This window comes from Delphinus delphis, chromosome 14, assembly GCF_949987515.2.
Source record: "Delphinus delphis chromosome 14, mDelDel1.2, whole genome shotgun sequence".
Taxonomy (NCBI): Eukaryota; Metazoa; Chordata; class Mammalia; order Artiodactyla; family Delphinidae; genus Delphinus; species Delphinus delphis.
In genome coordinates, this window is record NC_082696.1 from 7,053,489 (window position 1) to 7,074,264 (window position 20,776).

At 39.5% G+C, this 20,776-nt stretch overlaps 1 protein-coding gene and 1 pseudogene across 3 annotated transcripts in view; both read left to right on the forward strand.

Annotated features, from left to right (window-relative positions):
• The window catches only part of AGPAT4 (1-acylglycerol-3-phosphate O-acyltransferase 4), a 1,410,257-nt gene that overhangs the window by 1,144,157 nt on the left and 245,324 nt on the right, over window positions 1-20,776 (forward strand). The window lies entirely within an intron of this gene.
• On the forward strand, window positions 15,153-17,987 carry LOC132437209 (long-chain-fatty-acid--CoA ligase 1-like; annotated as a pseudogene).

Here is a 20,776-nt window from a genome sequence, read left to right on the forward strand (position 1 = left end):
GGTCTGGGTAGGTGGTTTTCTACAAAGGATTGGTTAGTTCCTGAGTCTTGTCTGCTTCCTGTGATGGTCTACTTGGCTCCTTATGTCCTAAAGCCCAGCTCCATCAACCCACAAAAGACCCATTATTGCAACATTAATAATACCAATATAATCCAATTCCATTTCTGACATCTACCAACTCTGCAGTAGTCAGCAAGCTGTTTGAGCTCTCCGTTTCTTCATATGTGAAATAAGGGAGTTAAGACCCACTTTCCAAGATTGTGATGGTAAATCGGAAAATCAGGCCCTTCCTGGACATGTGACCTGTGTAGTCACACAGGGCCCTGCACTCAGAGGGCGCCCATGTGGTTTAATGCTCTGTTGTCCTCATCTTGAAATGCTAAATAATTTTTTAACAAGGGGCTGTGTATTTTCATTTTGCACTGGACGACACAAATTACACAGTCAGGATGAGCTAGGCTCTGTTTCAGTAATAATAAATCCTCCAGACTCTCAGTGCCTTTACACGGCCGAAGTTTATTTCTTGCTCATCCTACACATCCAGCACACGCTGGAAGGATGCTCTGTGCATCCTAATCACTCAGGGATCCAGGCTGAAGTACACTTATTTTGACCTGAACTTTCATAATCTGTACACCAAGGGAAGCAAACAAAGAGAATTGTGCATCTGTCACTTCTGTTCACCCTTCTTTGTCCAGAGCAAATCATATGGCCTTGTCTAATGACAAGGGAATGGGAAGTGCATTCCTTCCTGTACCCGGAAAGCTGAGAACTGGAGTTGTTGGCGAACACACCACCAACGTCACAAAATACCAAGTACCCATGGGCACCTGCTGTTTGCAGACCACCCTTTAGAGGAGTAAATTTCAAGATTTCCAATTTCTCCTAAAACGAAACCAAACCAGATTATCTGAGCATAATATAATTTTCTCTTTTAAAAGAAGTCCTTAATTCTCTTCTTTTCCAACAACTTCAAGATTTCCTTGACTGTTATCTTCCCTGGGGATGGAGCATATGCTGAGAAAGTTACTGTTGCAGTATCAGGATTAAACCCTTCCTTGCCTAATGGAGACGGTTCAGCCAGCATTGCTGGTTCCTTCATTCCACTTTCTCAAAACTGAAATGCTGCTGCTATTGGTTTTCTGATTGTAAAATATAAGTGTATCATTATAACACATCCCAACAACATGAAAAATATAAAGTTAACATACAAAGTAGTAAAATCCGTAGTAATCCTACTACTCACTGTTAGATTTTGTCTTTCTAGGCATTTTAGGATACATACCCACACTTGAAAATTCTTAAGTATTAGTATTATTATACATATTACGTTGTATATATTGTTTAATTAACTGCTATACCATGGGCATGTGTGTAATAAATATAATTATAATAATATTATTTTTTAATTGTATCACGTGATAATCATTTGATCTGCAAACACATGTATCTGGAAGGATTTATTACCCCTGTTCTCTAGTCCCCAGCTACAAGTCCTAGAGGTAACCACTTAGCAGTTATTATCATTCCAGAAATACTCTGTGCAGATATAAGCAAATACACATACTGTTTCTTTTTTACCCAAATTGTTGCATTCTGTGTATAAATTGTTTCCATTTTACAAATGAATCATAATTTGTTGAATGAACTACCTATAGATGAGGTTTCAATTTTTTTTCTTTTTTCTTTTTTTAATACATCCTTATTGGAATATAATTGCTTTGCAATATTGTGTCAGTTTCTGTTGCACAACAAAGTGAATCAGCCATATGCATACACATGTCCCCATATCCCCTCCCTCTTGAGCCTCCCTCCCACCCTCCCCATCCCACCCCTCTAGGTCGTCCCAAAGCATTGAGCTGATCTCCCTGTGCTACGCTGCTGCTTCCCACTAGCTCTCTATTTTACATTCGGTAGTGTATATATGTCAATGTTACTCTCACTTTGCCCCAGCTTCCCCCTCCCCACTGTGTCCTCAAGTCCATTCTCTATGTCTACGTCCTTATTCCTGCCCTGCCACTAGGTTCATCAGGTTTCAGTTTTTAATTTATTTTTTATTGAGGTAACATTGCTTTATAACATTATATAAGTTTCATGTGTACAGCATTATGTTTCTACTTCTCTATCTGCTCCTGTGTGCTAACCACTAAAAATTTAGTTTCCACCTGGCATCATTCAGTTGACCCCCTTAACCCATTTTGCCCCCACTCCCCGCCTATTCTCTGGTAACAACTACTCTGTTTCCATACCTTCCATTTGTTCTTTTATTGTTTGTTTGTTTGTTTTAACCTTTTATATTTTTTATTTTTATTTTTTTAACATGTTTATTGGAGTATAATTGCTCTACAATGGTGTGCTAGCTTCTGCCTCACAACAAAGCGAATCAGTTATACATATACATATGTTCCCATATCTCTTCCCTCTTGCGTCTCCCTCCCTCCCACCCTCCCTATCCCACCCCTCTAGGTGGTCACAAAGCACCGAGCTGATCTCCCTGTTCTATGCGGCTGCTTCCCACTAGCTATCTATTTTACATTTGGTAGTGTGTATATGTCCATGCCACTCTCTCACTTTGTCACAGCTTACCCTTCCCCCTCCCCATATCCTCAAGTCCATTCTCTAGTAAGTCTGCGTCTTTATTGCCATCTTACCCCTAGGTTCTTCATGACTTTTTTTTCTTTTTAGATTCCATATATATGTGTTAGCATATGGTATTTGTTTTTCTCTTTCTACTTACTTCACTCTGTATGACAGTCTCTAGGTCCATCCACCTCACTACAATAACTCAGTTTCGTTCCTTTTTATGGCTGAGTAATATTCCATTGTATATATGTGCCACAGCTTCTTTATCCATTCATCTGTTGGTGGACACTTAGGTTGCTTCCCGGACCGGGGCACGAACTTGTGTCCCCTGCATCGACAGGTGGACTCTCAACCACTGCGCCACCAGGGAAGCCCCATGACTCTTTTTGAATTATGGTTTTCTCAGGGTATATGCCCAGTAGTGGGATTGCTGGGTCGTATGGTAGTTTTATTTTTAGTTTCCTAAGGAACCTCCATCCTATTCTCCATACTAGCTGTATCAATTTACATTCCCACGAACAGTGCAAGAGGGTTCCCTTTTCTCCACACCCTCTCCAGCATTTACTGTTTGTAGATTTTTTGATGATGGCCATTCTGATTGGTGTGAGGTGATACCTCATTGTAGTTTTGATTTGCATTTCTCTAATGATTAATGATGTTGAGCATTCTTTCATGTGTCTGTTGGCAATCTGTATATCTTCTTTGGAGAAATGTCTGTTTAGGTCTTCTGCCCATTTTTGGATTGGGTTTGGGTTTTTTTTTTGATATTGAATGACATGAGCTGCTTGTAAATTTTGGAGATTAATCCTTTGTCAGTTACTTCATTTGCAAATATTTTCTCTCACTCTGAGGGTTGCCTTTTCATCTTTTTTATGGTTTCCTTTGCTGTGCAAAAGCTTTTAAGTTTCATTAGGTCCCATTTGTTTATTTTTGTTTTTATTTCCATTTCTCTAGGAGGTGGGTCAAAAAGGATTTTGCTGTGATTTATGTCGTAGAGTGTTCAGCCTATGTTTTCCTCTAAGAGTTTGATGGTCTCTGGCCTTAAATTTAGGTCTTTAATCCACTTTGAGTTTATTTTTGTGTATGGTGTTAGGGAGTGTTCTAATTTCATTCTTTTACATGTAGCTGTCCAGTTTTCCCAGCACCACTTATTGAGAGGTTGTCTTTTCTGCACTGTATATTCTTGCCTCCTTTATCAAAGATAAGGTGACCATATGTGTGTGGGTTTATCTCTGTGCTTTCTATCCTGTTCCATTGATCTATATATCTGTTTCTGTGCCAGTACCATACTGTCTTGATTACAGTAGCTTTGTAGAATAGTCTGAAGTCAGGGAGCCTGATTTCTCCAGCTCCGTTTTTCTTTCTCAAGATTGCTTTGGCTATTCGGGGTCTTTTGTGTTTCCATACAAATTGTGAAATTTTTTGTTCTAGTTCTATGAAAAATGCCAGTGGTAGTTTGCTAGGGATTGCATTGATTCCGTAGATTGATTTGGGTAGTAGAGTCATTTTCACAGTGTTGATTCTTCCAGTCCAAAAACATGGTATATCTCTCCATCTATTTGTATCATCTTTAATTTCTTTCATCAGTGTCCTATAATTTTCTGCATACAGGTCTTTTGTCTCCTTAGGTAGGTTTATTCCTAGGTATTTTATTCTTTTTGTTGCAGTGGTAAATGGGAGTGTTTTCTTAATTTCTCTTTCAGATTTTTCATCATTAGTGTATAGCAATGCAACAGATTTCTGTGCATTAATTTTGTATCCTGCTACTTTACCAAATTCATTGATTAGGTCTAGTAGTTTTCTGGTAGCATCTTTAGGATTCTCTATGTATAGTATCATGTCATCTGCAAACAGTGACAGCTTTACTTCTTCTTTTCCAATTTGGATTCATTTTGGACTGGTGTGGCTAAAACTTCCAAATCTATGTTGAATAATAGTGGTGAGAGTGGGCAACCTTGTCTTGTTCCTGATCTTAGTGGAAATGGTTTTAGTTGTTCACCATCGAGGATGATGTTGGCTGTGGGTTTGTCGTATATGGCCTTTATTATGTTGAGGAAAGTTCCCTCTATACCTACTTTCTGGAGAGTTTTTAATGATAAATGGGTGTTGAATTTTTTCGAATGCTTTCTCTGCCTCTATTGAGATGATCATAATGTTTTTCTCCTTCAGTTTGTTAATATGGTGTATTACGCTGATTGATTTGCATATATTGAAGAATCCTTGCATTCCTAGGATAAACCCCACTTGATCATATTGTATGATCCTTTTAATGTGCTGTTGGATTCTGTTTGCTAGTATTTTGTTGAGGATTTTTGCATCTATGTTCATCGGTGATATTGACCTGTAGTTTTCTTTCTTTGTGACATCTTTGTCTGGTTCTGTTATCAGAGTGATGGTGGCCTCGTAGAATGAGTTTGGGAGTGTTCCTCCCTCTGGTATATTTTGGAATAGTTTGAGAAGGATAGGTGTTAGCTCTTCTCTGAATGTTTAATAGGATTCGCCTGTGAAGCCATCTGGTCCTGGGCTTTTGTTTGTTGGAAGATTTTTTTTTTTTTTTTTTTTTTTTTTTGCGTTACGCAGGCCTCTCACTGTTGTGGCCTCTCCCTGTGTAGAGTACAGGCTCTGGACGCGCAGGCTCAGCGGCCATGGCTCATGGGCCCAGCCACTCCACGGCTTGCGGGATCCTCCCGGACCAGGGCACGAACCCGTGTCCCCTGCATCGGCAGGCGGACTTTCAACCACTGCGCCACCAGGGTAGCCCCCTGTTGGAAGATTTTTAATCACAGTTTCAATTTCAGTGCTTGTGATTGGTCTGTTCAAATTTTCTATTTCTTCCTGGTTCAGTCTCGGAAGGTTGTGCATTTCCACGAATTTGTCCATTTCTTCCAGGTTGTCCATTTTATTGGCATTTAGTTGCTTGTAGTAATCTCTCATGATCCTTTGTATTTCTTCAGAGTCAGTTGTTACTTCTCCTTTTTCATTTCTAATTCTATTGATTTGAGTCTTTTCCCTTTTTTTCTTGATAAGTCTGGCTAATGGTTTATCAATTTTGTTTATCTTCTCAAAGAACCAGGTTTTATTGATCTTTGCTATTGTTTCTTTCATTTCTTTTTCATTTATTTCTGATCTGATCTTTATGATTACTTTCCTTCTGCTAACTTTGGGGATTTTTGTTCTTCTTTCTCTAATTGCTTTAGGTGTAAGGTTAGGTTGTTTATTTGAGATGTTTCTTGTTTCTTAACATAGGATTGTATTGCTATAAACTTCCCTCTTAGAACTGCTTTTGCTGCATCCCATAGATTTTGGGTCCTCGTGTTTTCATTGTCATTTGTTTCTAGATATTTTTTGATTTCCTCTTTGATTTCTTCAGTGATCTCTTGGGTGTTAAGTAGTTTGTTGTTTAGCCCCCATGTGTTTGTATTTTTTACAGATTTTTTCCTGTAAATGATATCTAGTCTCATAGCATTGTGGTCAGAAAAGATACTTGATATGATTTCAATTATCTTAAATTTACCAAGGCTTGATTTGTGACCCAAGATATGATCTATCCTGGAGAATGGTCCATGAGCACTTGAGAAGAATGTGTATTCTGTTGTTTTTGGATGGAATGTCCTATAGATATCAGTTAAGTCCATCTTGTTTAATGTATCATTTAAAGCTTGTGTTTCCTTATTTATTTTCATTTTGGATGATCTGTCCATTGGTGAAAGTGGGGTGTTAAAGTCCCCTACTCTGATTGTGTTACTATAGATTTCCCCTTTTATGGCTGTTAGTATTTGCCTTATGTATTGTGGTGCTCCCATGTTAGGTGCATATATATTTACAATTGTTATATCTTCTTCTTGGATTGATCCCTTGATTATTATGTAGTGTCCTTCTTTGTCTTTTGTAATAGTCTTTGTTTTACAGTCTGTTTTGTCTGATATGAGAATTGCTACTCCAGCTTTCTTTTGTTTTCCATTTGCATGGAATATCTTTTTCCATCCCCTCACTTTCAGTCTGTATGTGTCCCTAGGTCTGAGGCTTCCATTTTTTTTGTTTGTTTCAGTTTGTTCATTTATTTTGGGGATTGGTTTTTTGTTTTTGTTTTTGTTTTATCACCACAAGCATGAGGTGATATCTTACTGTGGTTTTAATTTACATTTCCCTAATAACTGGTGATGTTGAACATCTTTTCATGTGCCTGTTGGCCATATGCATGTCTTCTTTGGAAAACTGTCTATTCAGCTCTTCTGTCCATGTTTTAATCCAGTTGTTTGGTTTTGTTGTTGTTGAGTTGTATGAGTTCTATATTTATTTTGGATATTAGCCCCTTATGAGATGTACGATTTGCAAATATCTTCTCCAGTTCAGTAGATTGTCTTTTTGTTTTGTTGAACGTTTCCTTTGCTGTGCAAAAACTTTTCAGTTTTATGCAGTCCCATTTGTTTAATTTTGCTTTTATTTCCCTTCCCTGAGGAGACATATCTAGAAGATATTGCTAAGACCAACGTCAAAGAGCATACTCCCTGTGTTTTCTTCTAGCAGTTTTATGGTTTCAGGTCTTACATTCAAGTCTTTAGTCCATTTTGAGTTGATTTTTGTGTATGGTGTGAGATAATGGTCTTTTTTTTTTTTTTTTGCATGTATCTGTCCAGTTTTCCAAACACCATTTATTGAAGACACTATCCTTTCTGCACTGTATGTTCTTTGCTCCTTTGTTGTAAATTCTTGTACTTATACGTGTGGGTTTATATCTCAGTTCTGTTCCATTGATCTGTATATCTGTTTTTCTGCCAATAGCATGCTATTTTAATTACTATGTTTTGTAATATAGTTTAAAATCAGGGAGTGTGATACCTCCAGCTTTGCTGTTTTTTCTCAGAATTGTTTTGGCTATTTGGGGTCTTTTGTGGTTCCATATAAATTTTAGAATTTTTTGTTCTATTTCCGTGAAAAATGTCCTTGGGATTTTGGTAAGGATTGCATTGAATCTGTACATTGCTTTAGGCAATATGGACATTTTAACTATATGTTAATTCTAATCCCTGAGCACAGAATATCTTTCCATTTATTTATCTTCTTCAATTTCTTTCAACAATGTCTTATAGTTTTCAGTGTACAGGTCTTTCATCTCCTTGGTCAAATTTATTCCTAGGTTTTTAATTCTTTCTGTTGCTATTGTAAATGGGATTGTTTCCTTAATTTCTCCTTCTACGAGCTCACTGTTAGCATATAGAAATGCAACAGATTTTTGTATGTTGATTTTGTGCCATGCAACATGACTGAATTCGTTTATTATTTCTAATAGTTTTTTTTTGGTGGAATGTTTAGGGTTTTCTATATATAAAATCATGTCATCCACAAATAGTGACATCCACAAATAATAGAAGTTTTACTTCTCCCTTTCCAGTTTGGATGTCTTGTATTTCTTTTTCTTGCCTAACTGCTCTGGCTAGGACTTCCAATACTACGCTGAATAAGAGTAGCAAGAGTATACATCCTTGTCTTGTTCCTGGTTTTAGAGGAGTAGCTTTCAGCTTTTCACCACTGAGTATGATGTTAGCTCTGGGTTTGTCATATATGGCCTTTATTATATTAAGGTACATACCATCTAAACCCACTTTATTGAGAGTTTTTTTCATTAATGTGTGTTGAGTCTTGTCAAATGTCTTTTCTGCATCTATTGAGATGATCAGAGTGTTTTTATCTCTCATTTTATTAATGTGATGTATCACACCGATTTGCAGATGTTGAACCATTCTTGCATCCCTGGAATAAGTTCCACTTGATCATGGCGTATAATACTTTTAATGTGTTGTTGCTAATATTTTGTTGAGGATTTTTTTATCTATGTTCATAGGAAATATTGGCCTGTAATTTATTTTTTGTGTCTTGTCTTTATCTGGTTTTGGTATCAGGGTAGTGTTGGCCTTGTGAGTTAGAAAGTGTTCACTCCTCTTCAATTTTTTGGAAGAGTTTGAGGATAGTTATTAAATCTTCTTTGAAAGTTTGGTAGAATTTGCTTGTAAAGCCATCTGGTCCTAGACTTTTGTTTTGGCGGGAAGTTTTGGATTATAGTTTCAATCTCTGTCCTAGTAATCAGTCTATTCGTATTTTCTGTTCTTTGATGACTTAGTCTTGGAAGGTTGTATGGTTCTAAGAATTTGTCCATTTCTTCTAGGTTGTCCAATTCATTGGCGTATTGCCATTTGTAATACTTTCTTATAATCCTTTGTATTTCTGTGGTATCCATTGTTATCTGTCTTCTTTCGTTTCTGGTTTTATTTATCAGAGTCGTCTCTCTTTTTTCTTAGTGAATGTGTCTAGCTAAAAGTTTGTCAATTTTGATTATCCTTTCAAAGAACCAGCTATGATTTTATTGATCTTTTCTATTGTCTTTTTCATCTATTTCCACTCTAATCTCCTTTCTACTTCTTTACTGACTTTGGGCTTCCTTTGTTTTTCTTTTTCTAGTTCCTTTAGGTATAAGGGTAAATTGTTTATTTGAGATTTTTTTTGTTTCTTGAGGAAGGCCTGTATTGCTATAAACTCCCCTCTTAGTACTGCTTTTCCTGCATCCCATAGATTTTGATATGTTAAATTTTCATTTTCATTTGTCTTCGGGTAATGTTTATTTCTCCTTTGGTTTCTTCATTGACCCAATAGTTGTTCAGAAGAATGTTGTTTGGTTGCCACATATTTGTGATTTTTTCCAGATTTCTACTTGTAGTTGATTTCTAGCTTCCTACCATTGTGATCAGAAAAGATGACTGATATGATTTCAGTCTTCTTAAATTTATTGAGACTTGTTTTGTATCCCAACATATGGTCTAACTTTGAGAAGGTTTCATGTGCATTTGAGAAAAATGTGTATTCTGCTGCATTTGGATAGAATGTTCTGTACAAATCTATCAACTCCATCTGATCTAAAGTTTTATTTAAAGCTACTCTTCCCTTGTTGACTTTCTATTTGGCTGATCCATCCACTGATGTAGTGGGGTGTTAAAGTCCCCTACTATTTTTGTGTTGCTGTCAGTTTCTCCCTTTGTGTCTCTTAATAATTGTTTTATATATTTTGGTGCTCCTATGTTAGATGCATATATATTAATATTTGGTATGTCTTCTTGATGAATTGACCCCTTTATCATTATATCCTGTCCATCTTTGTCTCTTGTTATCTTTTATGGCTTGAAGTCTACTTTGTCTGATATGAGTATGGCTACACCGGCTTTCTTTTGGCTGCCATTTGCTTGGAGTATCATCTTCCATCTCTTCACTTTGAGTCTATGTCTTTAGAGCTGAGGTGTGTCTGCTGGAGGAAGTATATACTTGGGTCTTGTTTTTTAATGCAGCCAGCCATTCTGTGTCTTTTGACTGGTAAATTCAATCCAGTCATTGAGGTGATTATTGATAGATGAAGACTTAGTACTGCAGTTTTATCATTTGTTTTCTGGTTGCACTATAGGTCCATTGCTTCTCTTTCCTTGTTTTTATGTCTGCCATTTTGAGTTGGTGATTTTCTAAAATGTCTTCCTCCATTTCCTCTTTTTTTATGTTTTGTGTCTCTGTTCTAGATTTAGGTTTATGGTAACCATGAGCTTTGTATAAAACTTCTCATAGATAAAACAGTCCTTTTCTGCTAATAGCATCTTATCTTCATTTATCTATGTGGGTTCTGCTCTTTTCATCTTCCCCTTTTGTGTTTTAGTTATCTCAAATTGTCCTTTTTTATACTGTGAGTTTGTTACCAAACTGAAGTAGCTATAGTTATTTTCTTCTGCTTTTTTTCCCCATTAGCCTTTATGTGATAAAGAGTTGCAATTTTCTGACTCTGCGTGTCTATTTATCACCTTACTCAAAGTTTTGCATGTTTTGCCTTTTTGTTTCTGCTAGAAGAGCTCCTTTCAACATTTCTTGTAAGACAGGTGTAGTGTTGATGAACTCCCTCAGCTTTGTTTGTCTGGGAAAGTCTTTATTTCTCCTTCATATAAGAATGATAACTCTGCTGGGTAGAGAATTCTTGGCTGACAGTTTGTAATCTTTCAGTGTTTTGAGAATGTCATTCCATTCTCTCCTGGCCCATAGCATTTCTGCTGAGCAATCTACTGATAGCCTACTGGGGGTTCCTTTGTAGATTAACCTTCTTTTTATCCTGGCTGCCTTTAAAATTCTTTCTTTCTCACTGACTTTTGATAGTTTTAATATACTGTATTTTGGAGGTCTTTTGTGTTGAGGTAATTAGGTGTTTTCTTAGCTTCATGCACTTGTATATCCAGTTCCTTCCCCAGATTTGGGAAGTTCTCAGCTATTATTTCATTAAATAAACTCTCTCCTCTCCTTTCACTCTCTTCTCCTTCTGGAATACCTGTTACCTTAATCTTCCCCTTCCCAGAAGAGTCAGATAACTCTCATAGAATTTTCTCATCTTTTTATATCTTATTTCTTCCCTCTTCTACTCGTATCATTTCTATCTGTCTATCTTCAAGCTCACTAATTCTCTCTTCCATCTTGTCTGATCTGTTTCCGATGCTTTCTAATGTATTCTTCATCGTGTTTATTGCCTTCTACAGCTCCAGAATTTCTGTTTAGTCCTTTTTAGAGTTTCAGTCTGTTTGGTGAGGTATTCCTTCTGTTCATTAATTTTATTTCTGAGCTCATTTTACTGCCTTTCTGAGTTTTCTTGTAGCTTGTTGAGATTTTTTGTGACAGCTATTTTAAATTCTCTATCAGTTAGATTGAAATATTCTGTGGTTTTAAGTTTGGTTTCTAGAGAATTGTCATTTTCTCTTTGTTGCACAGTGTTACCTTGGTTCTTCATGGTGCCTGATAAGCCAGCACATGGGAAGTAGGGGGCACCTTTCTACTCCATTCTAACTATTCAACAGGTCAGAAATTAGAGGCCTTTCTTTTGTCGTCCAGTAGGTGGCGACATATCACAAGTTTTTAGTTTCGCTTACCTGCGCTGCCTTTGGATATATTTCAAAGTCAGCATTTTCCACCCTTCACTGCCTCTGTCAGAGGTGTCACCCCTTACCCTCATTATTGCTTCTTGTGCCTCCAGGGTCATTGGTGCCTTGCAGCTGTTGGTGTCAATGGTACTGCTGCCTGGAGCCCTGGGATGGTGGGCTTTTCCACCATGTGCAGCATCCCCTGAGTTGCATCGGGAGCAGGCCAGCCAGGAGCACGCAGGCACCTCTGCCATGTCCAGGGTTGTAAGATTTGTGGGCACCACTGCTACAGGTGGAATGAGCAGGGAGCCAGAGTTGTGGGTACCTCCATGGCTGGAGGGACGGGGGTCCCAGGCCCTACTGCTGCTGCTGCCTGGTTACCTGTGGCCATGGGCACTGCTGTGACCAGGGGGCTGGCATTGTGTGCATTCCCTCCTCCCCTGGCCAGGTTTTCTGGGGCCGTGGGCTCAGCTGCCGCAGCTGGAGGACCAGAATTGTGGGCACTGCCTCTGCTATTGCACCTGTACCACCTCTTCTCTGTGTTCCAGTCCATCCTCCTTTAGATGCACAGAAATGTGCAATCGTCTGGCACCCTGGTGTGCTGGGTAGAGGCACCTTTGTTGAGCTGTGGATGTTCTACAGATTAAAGGGGAGACACAAAGAGAGTAGCTCACTGCGCCATGATGCTATGACCCCCCAGCTTTACGGTGTTTGCTGTTATAAGCAATGTCATGAGAAACATTCTCGTGCATGAAGCTCTTCGTATTTACCTGCTTACTTTCTTAGAATACATTAACAGAGGCGAAATTGTATTGCCGCCTATTAAAGATTATTCTGAACTTCTATTATATTTAATGACTATCTATAACATTGCATTAGTATGTCTGCATCAAGCTTATTTACTGCTTATTTGATAAAAATCCTTCCGAAGTTTTTGGAGAGGCCACTCACCAGCTATTTTGGGAGTAACTGAAATACTTTCAAAAGTATTTTGTAAGTTAATTATTAGTATAATAATGCTCAATAGTAATTATTAATATTACTTATTTTATGTTATAGCCTATCTATTTGTGTTATTTTATTAATAAACAATAATACTAACATTACACAACTGCCATATGTTAATTTCACATTCCAGTGAACATGGCACTATAAAGAGAGGCGTAATGTATGTGAATAAGCAGCATGTAATTGTGGAATTATAGGGTGAGAAGTGGTGACAGGCACACATCTTATTTTGCCCAAAACAGGCTGGTGTTTATGCCTATTCTGGAGTCTCTGCTATTATGCTCCCTTTCATTCTCAGAATTGTACTGTTAAACAACAACTCATGTGGCCATCCTACTTGTGAGTAAATTAACCATGTCCCACACCTTCGAAAACATGTCCTTAATCTATCCATCAATACTGTCGTTTCTTTGTCTTCAGAAGAGCTAAGATAGAACACATTGTAATGTATCTCGTTAATTAATTCCGTTTTCTGTGATACAGCTCAAGTACAATCAGTTACTCCTTTATGCCTTACACAGATCTGTCAGTTTAAGGCTGCTTTTCATATCATTCTTTCTTGCTTTCAGAGGCTCGTCACCATCTTCTACCTCTACATTTGATCCAGGCAGAAGGATGCAGTGCATGCCCTTCCCTCCCAGATTGCACTGGAGAGCAAAGGAGGTGCATAAACGTTCTTCAGAGAACTTGAGCCATTATCAGGACAGTTCTCAGATTAGTGATGCTTATGCATTCTAATGACTCATATTAGAAAAATAAAAATGATTTTTTTAAAGAATTCTATATAAAAGCAATTTATCCTTTCACATTTTCTATGATCATTCCCCAAGTCAAGTCAGATAAGGTAAATTTGTTCTACTCTGCTGCAGACAAATGAAAGGAAGACCATCTTCATAACCTTTGTTTGTTAACCTTGGACTAAATAAAATCTCCAACCATTTCTTCATCACCAATACAAGCTGCTATTAGCCTGCAAGAAGTGTCACTTAATGTTTTTAACATGTTTAAAAGCAAAATAATGTCTTTTTGAAATGCTTGGTAGGAAATTCCGCAAGAACAACGTTCTCTATAATTAACCACACTGGTGAGTTAAAGGCCTTTGGCTTTTCCTCAGAATACCTCACCACCGAACATCATCCAAGTCAATTAACAGACATAATGCTCGCTTCCTTGCCGGTCTTACTGCCTAATTAGAACCGCATGTGTTGGTTTGCATCAAAGCCATTTCACCTCGGCTCACTCACCAGTTATTCTGTTAGCATTTCCTATAGGCTGGCTCTTGATTTCCATTCCTTTCCTTTTCATGCCAGATAACTTCTTCACAGAGGGAGTGAGACGGTGAAGCATGGTCTCATTTCATTGTAATTATGGAATGTCCCAGTTAGAGCCAAAGAGAGTGGAAGTTTCACACTAATTCCAGCACATCTCTGGTGTTAGAAATTGATCACTGAGTGACTAAATTACAAGTGCCAGGGAAGCCATCAGTGGGAACTTCTGCCCCCCCCCCGCAGCCTTGACATCCCTACAGCTGTCCTTTCCCCGGCAGCCGTTTTCGATAGCCTTTCTAACCACAGTCATCAACAGTGGGGAACCCTCAATAACATCTTATGCTTTTAGAAAATTTTTAACGTGAGTTGGAAACATAAATATTTGGATTTTCTCAGGATAAAGCATTTTAAGTGTTTGGGTTCTATATTTGAGCTGGGATCTCTTTGAAAACATATCCCAATGCTAGTTGTAAATTGTGACCTCACAAAGAAGACCTTAGAGGGGAAAATTACTAAATACAGCTAAATTCTTTAAATTATGAATTTCCAAAGATGTGTCAGAAGCAGCGACTTTTCTTTAGGATCTTCTTTTTTAATATAAAATATCAAACTCCTAGTAACGAAGTTCTTAGTTATTTTGTTCCATGGACCCCTTTGGCAGTTTGATAAAAACTTTAGACATTATCTTTGAACAATATTTTCTGAAGGCATAGGATTAAACACATAAAATTGAAAAGAAATCCAGTTATCAAAATAATAAAATTAAGTTTGTGATTTGGCATTTGTGCTTCTTTACCGATGCATTAAAATGACACTTCAATACATTTAAGTATAGGAAAGTTAAAAGTAAATCTTACTGCTTAGGCCTTTCTCACCTTCTGAGATGGCCCACACTGTCTGTGGAATGCGTTTCTCTCTAAATAAGTCCACTTCTTACCTATCACTTTGTCTCCCACTGAATTCTTTCTGCAACGAGACATCAAGAACCTGAGCTTCATTAAGTCCTGAAACCAGGTAATGCACCCAAGAAAGAGTCATCCACTGAGTTTTTCCCCCTCATTCATCTCCCTTCATCCAAACTGAGGAGAAGAGACAGCCACCTGGCAAAGGTCTAGTCCAAGGTTCCTTTGAAATGTTCTGCTGAAGCTCCTCTGGTTCCCCAGCATTCCTGTTAGAAGATAAGCCGTCTCCTGCTAGAGAGGCGTTTGGAAGAAAGAAAGTAGAAAAGAGGTTTGAGACTGGATTCCTACTTCTCCACGAGTCACAAAATGGAATCCCCAGCCGTGGAGTCTGGAACTTTCATTTAATGAGAAGACTTGTGACGCCCTTCTAAGATATTGGCATAGGGCGCCACCAACCCAGGATGATGCAAGACCATGAGCTGTTCCAGTAGTTTCGGATGCCAGAGATGGTTGACTTCCGGCAGTACGTGTGCACCCTTCCAACCAACACACTCATGGGCTTCGGTGCGTTCGTGGCGCTCACCACCTTCTGGTACGCCATGCAACTGCAGGCCCTGACGCCACCATGCTACCTGGCCATGCAGTCAGTGGAGGTGGCAGGCAGTGACGGAGATCCGTGCTCCTGGACAGTGACAAGCCCTTGGTGTATTTCTACGATGACATCAGAATGTTATATGAAGGCTTCCAGAGGGGCATGCAGGTGTCAGATAACGGCCCTTGTTTAGGCTCTCTGAAACCAGACCAACCCTATGAATGGCTTTCATACAAACAGGTTGCAGAAATGTCAGAGTGTGTGGGCTCGGCGCTGATCCACAAGGGCTTCAAGGTAGCCCCAGATCAGTTCATCAGCCTCTTTTCTCAGAACAGACCTAAGTGGGTGATCATTGAACAGGGATGCTTTACTTATTCGATGGTGATCGTTCCCCTCTACGATACCCTCGGAACTGAAGCAGTCACCTTCCTCATCAACAAAGCTGAACTCTCTCTGGTTTTTGTGGGCAAGCCAGAGAAGGCCAGCCTCTTATTAGAAGCTGTAGAAAATAAATTAACAGCATGCCTTAAAACTATTGTTCTCATGGGCTCCTACGGCAGTGATGGGTCGGAACGAGGCAAGAAGTGCGGGGTGGAGATCATCGCATGAAGGCGATGGAGGACCTGGGAAGAGCCCACAGACGGAAGCCCAAGCCTCCAGCACCTGAAGATGTTGCAATAATTTGCTTCACAAGTGGAACTACAGGCAACCCCAAAGGAGCACTGATCACCCATCGAAATGCAGTCAGCGATCGTTCAGCATTTATGAAAAGGACAGAGTACATTCATTACTTCCTCAGATGATACTTTGATCTCTTTCTTGCCTCTCGCCCACGTGTTTGAAAAAGTTGTAGAGTGTGTGATGCTGTGTCACGGAGCTAAAATAGGATTTTTCCAAGGAGATATCAGGTTGCTTACGGATGATCTCAAGGCATTTCCACCCACCATCTTCCGTGTGGTCCCCAGACTGCTGAACCGGATGTTTGACTGCCTTTTTCCTCAGGCAAACAGCATGCTGAAGCGATGGCTGTTGGACTTTGCCTCCAAGAGGAAAGAAGCCAAGTTTCGCGGTGGCATCATTAGAAACAACGGCCTGTGGGATAAGTTGACCATCCATAAAATAAGAGTCGAGCCTGGGAGGAAAAGGGAGACTGATGATCACAGGAGCGGCGCCCGTGTCCGCCACGTGCTGACCTTCCTGAGAGCCTCGCTGGGCTGCCAGTTCTATGAAGGCTACGGACAGACTGAGTGCACCGCCGGGTGCTGCCTGACTGTGCCTGGGGACTGGACCACAGGCCATGTGGTGCCCCAATGCCTTGCAACATTGTAAAGCTTGTCGATGTGGAAGAAATGAATTACATGGCTGCCAAGGGCGCGGGCAAGGTGTGTGTGCAAGGGGCTAATGTATTTCAAGACTACTTAAAGGACCCAGAAAACACAGCAGAAGCTCTGGATAAAGATGGCTGGTTGCACACAGGGGACATTGGAAAGTGGTTATCAAATGGCACCTTGAAGATCATCAACAGGAAAAAGCACATCTTTAAAGTGGCACAAGGCGAGTACATAGCTCTGGAGAAAAGAGAAAACATCTACCAGTGAAGTGAACCTGTCGCTCAGGTGTTTGTCCGTGGAGAGAACTTGCAGGCATTTCTCATAGTAATTGTGGTACCAGACATTGAGATGCTAGGCCCCTGGGCCCAGAAGAGAGGCTTTGAAGGCTCCTTTGAAGAAATGTGCAGAAACAAGGATGTCAAAAAAGCTATTCTAGAAGACATGGTGAGACTTGGGAAGGATTCTGGCCTAAAACCATTTGAACAGGTCCTTTGACCTGTCTCCACCCTGAATTATTCTCCGTCAACAACTGCCTTCTGACCCCAACAATGAAGGCTAAAAGGCCAGAGCTTTGGAATTATTTCAAGTCACAGATCCTTGAACTTTGTTCCACCATCAAAATCTAATGCAAGGAAGGAAGCTGGGAAGAGGCCACACGCCTCCGCGGTCTTCTCCTGCCCGTGGCCTCAGTGGGTAGTTTTGACAACAGCAAGTAGAGAAGGAGCGTCTTTGTCTGCCTCGTGCATTCAGATTCTCGTCACAGGAAGCTTAGAGGGAATGGAACACTGCCTTATGGTCACGTCGCATTGCAGACCGTGTTCACGGTGATACACAGTTTCCAAAATGAGCCTTAAAAAAATTGTAAAGGGGAAACTATAAATGTGCTAAGTTATTTACGACTTCCTCAGTTTAAAAGGAGGGTGAAAACTTGTCTCTCTGTTTTGCTAACCAAGTGGTTAGGACTTTGCTATTTCTGAGATGTCTGCTACTTGCTGCAAATTGTGCAGGTGTCTGCTGCTCCGAAGAGTACCGTGCACTGGAGGGAACCGTCCCTTATAAACAAGAACTGCCCCAGCTGCAGGAGGTCACAAGTGGACCAGAGGTTTTTTTTTTTTTTGATCCCTGCCACCTTCCCTTCCCCATCTCACACCACCCTTCTGATTAACCCCTGTTATTCCTGTCGGAGCAGAAGGTTCTCAGTGAAGTGGAGGACAGACCTAGCTCAGAACAACGCAGGTAAAGATGGATGGCTCCTCGCCACTGCGGGTGGATTCTGGTGCCCACAGAGCAGTATATTCTCTGACCCTCTTCTCCAGACCCGATTCCCTCCCTCCATCCCTTCCCAGGGGTTATTTAAAAATCTGTCTTAGACTCTGCAGTGAAGACAAGCATTTCAACAAGGAAACAATTACCTGGATCAACCATGTTCAACTGTGACACCTGAATAACTGTACACTTTACCTTCACTGAACCCGTCGCTCTGTCTGTGATGGTTTTGGAGGGTTTTTTTTTTTAACATCTTTATTGGAGTATAATTGTTTTACAGGGTTGTGCTAGTTTCTGCTGTATAACAAAGTGTATCAGCTATATGTATATATATATCCCCATATCCCCTCCCTCCTGCGTCTCCCTCCCACCCTCTCCCTCCCAACCCTACAGGTGGTCGCAAAGCACCGAGCTGATCTACCTGTGCCATGCAGCTGCTTCCCACTAGCCATCCATTTTACATTTGGTAGTGTATATATGTCAATGCTCGCCCACCTCGTCCGAGCCCACCCTTCTCCCTCCCCATGTCCCCAAGACCTCTCTCCACATCTGTGACTTTATTCCTGTCCTGCCTCTAGGTTCATTAGAACCTTTTTTTTTCTTTTAGATTCCATATATATATGTTAGCATACATATGTGTTTCACTTTCTGACTTCACTCTGTATGACAGACTCTAGGTCCATCCACCTCACTAAAAATAACTCAATTTCATTTCTTTTTATGGCTGAGTAATATTCCGTTGTATATATGTACCACATCTTCTTTATCCATTCATCTGTCGATGGACACTTAGGTTGCTTCTGTGTCCTGGCTATTGTAATTAGAGCTGCAATGAACATTGTGATACATGACTCTTTTTGAATTATGGTTTTCTCAGGGTATATGCCCAGTAGTGGGATTGCTGGGTCGTATGGTACTTCTATTTTTAGGCTTTTAAGGAACGTCCATACTGTTCTCCACAGTGGCTTTATCAATTTACATTCCCACCAAAAGTGTAAGAGGGTTCCCTTTTCTCCACACCCTCTCCAGCATTTGCTCTTTGTATATTTTTTGATGATGGCCATTCTGACCGGTATGAGGAGATACCTCATTCTAGCTTTGATTTGCAGTTCTTTAATGATTAATGATGTTGAGCATCCTTTCATGTGTTTGTTGGCAATCTGTATATCTTCTTTGGAGAAATGTCTGTTTAGGTCTTCTGCCCATTTTTGGATTGAGCTGTTTGTTTTTGGATACTGAGCTGCATGAGCTGCTTGTAAATTTTGGAGATTAATCCTTTGTCAGTTGCTTCATTTGAAAATACTTTCTCCCATTCTGAGGGTTGTCTTTTCTTTTTTATGGTTTCCTTTGCTTTGCGAAAGCTTTTAAGTTTCATTAGGTCTCATTTGTTTATTTTTGTTTTTATTTCCATTTCTCTAGGAGGTGGGTCAAAAAGGATCTTGCTGTGATTTATGTCGTAGAGTGTTCAGCCTATGTTTTCCTCTAAGAGTTTTATAGTGTCTGGCCTTAAATTTAGGTCTTTAATCCATTTTGAGTTAATTTTTGTGTATGGTGTTAGGAATTGTTCTAATTTCATTCTTTTACATGTAGCTGACCAGTTTTCCCAGCACCACTTATTGAAGAGACTGTCTTTTCTCCATTGTGTACTCTTGCCTCCTTTATCAAAGATAAGGTGACCATATGTATGTGGGTTTATCTCTGGGCTTTCTATCCTATGCCATTAATCTATATATCTGTTTCTGTGCCAGTACCGTGCTGTCTTGATTACAGTAGCTTTGTAGTATAGTCTGAAGTCCAGGAGCCTGATTCCTCCAGCTCCGTTTTTCTTTCTCAAGATTGCTTTGGCTATTCGGGGTCTTTTGTGTTTCCATACAAACTGTGAAATTTTTCGTTCTAGTTCTGTGAAAAATGCCAGTGGTAGTTTGCTAGGGATTGCATGGATTCCGTAGATTGATTTGGGTAGTATAGTCATTTTCACAATCTTCATTCTTCTAATCCAAGAACATGGTATATCTCTCCATCTGTTTGTATCCTCTTTAATTTCTTTCATCAGTGCCATAGTTTTCTGCATACAGGTCTTTTGTCTCCTTACGTAGGTTTATTCCTAGGCATTTTATTCTTTTTGCTGCAATGGTAAATGGGAGTGTTTTCTTAATTTCTCTTGCAGATTTTTCGTCATTAGTGTATAGGAATGCAAGAGATTTCTGTGTGTTAATTTTGTATCCTGCTACTCTACCAAATTCATTGATTAGGCTCTAGTAGTTTTCTGATAGCATCTTTAGCATTCTCTATGTATAGTATCATGTCATCTGCAAACAGTGACAGTTTTACTTCTTCTTTTCTGATTTGGATTCCTTTTATTTCTTTTTCTTCTCTGATTGCTGTGGCTAAAACTTCCAAAACTATGCTGAATAATAGTGGTGAGAGTGGGCAACCTTGTCTTGTTCCTGATCTTAGACAAAATGGTTTCAATTTTCCACCATTGAGAATGATGTTGGCTGTGGATTTGTCATATATGGCCTTTATTATGTTCAGGTAGTTTCCCTCTATGCCTACTTTCTGGAGGGTTTTTATCATAAATGGGTGTTGAATTTTGTCAAAAGCTTTTTCTGCATCTATTGAGATTATCATATGGTTTTTATCTTTCAGTTTTTTAATATGGTGTATCACATTGATTGATTTGCGTATATTGAAGAATCCTTGCATTCCTGGGATAAACCCCACTTGATCATGATGTATGATCCTTTTAATGTGCTGTTGGATTCTGTTTGCTAGTATGTTGTTGAGGATTTTTGCATCTATGTTCATCAGTGATATTGGTCTGTAGTTTTCTTTTTTTACAACATCTTTGTCTGGTTTTGGTATCATGGTGATGGTGGCCTCATGGAATGAGCTT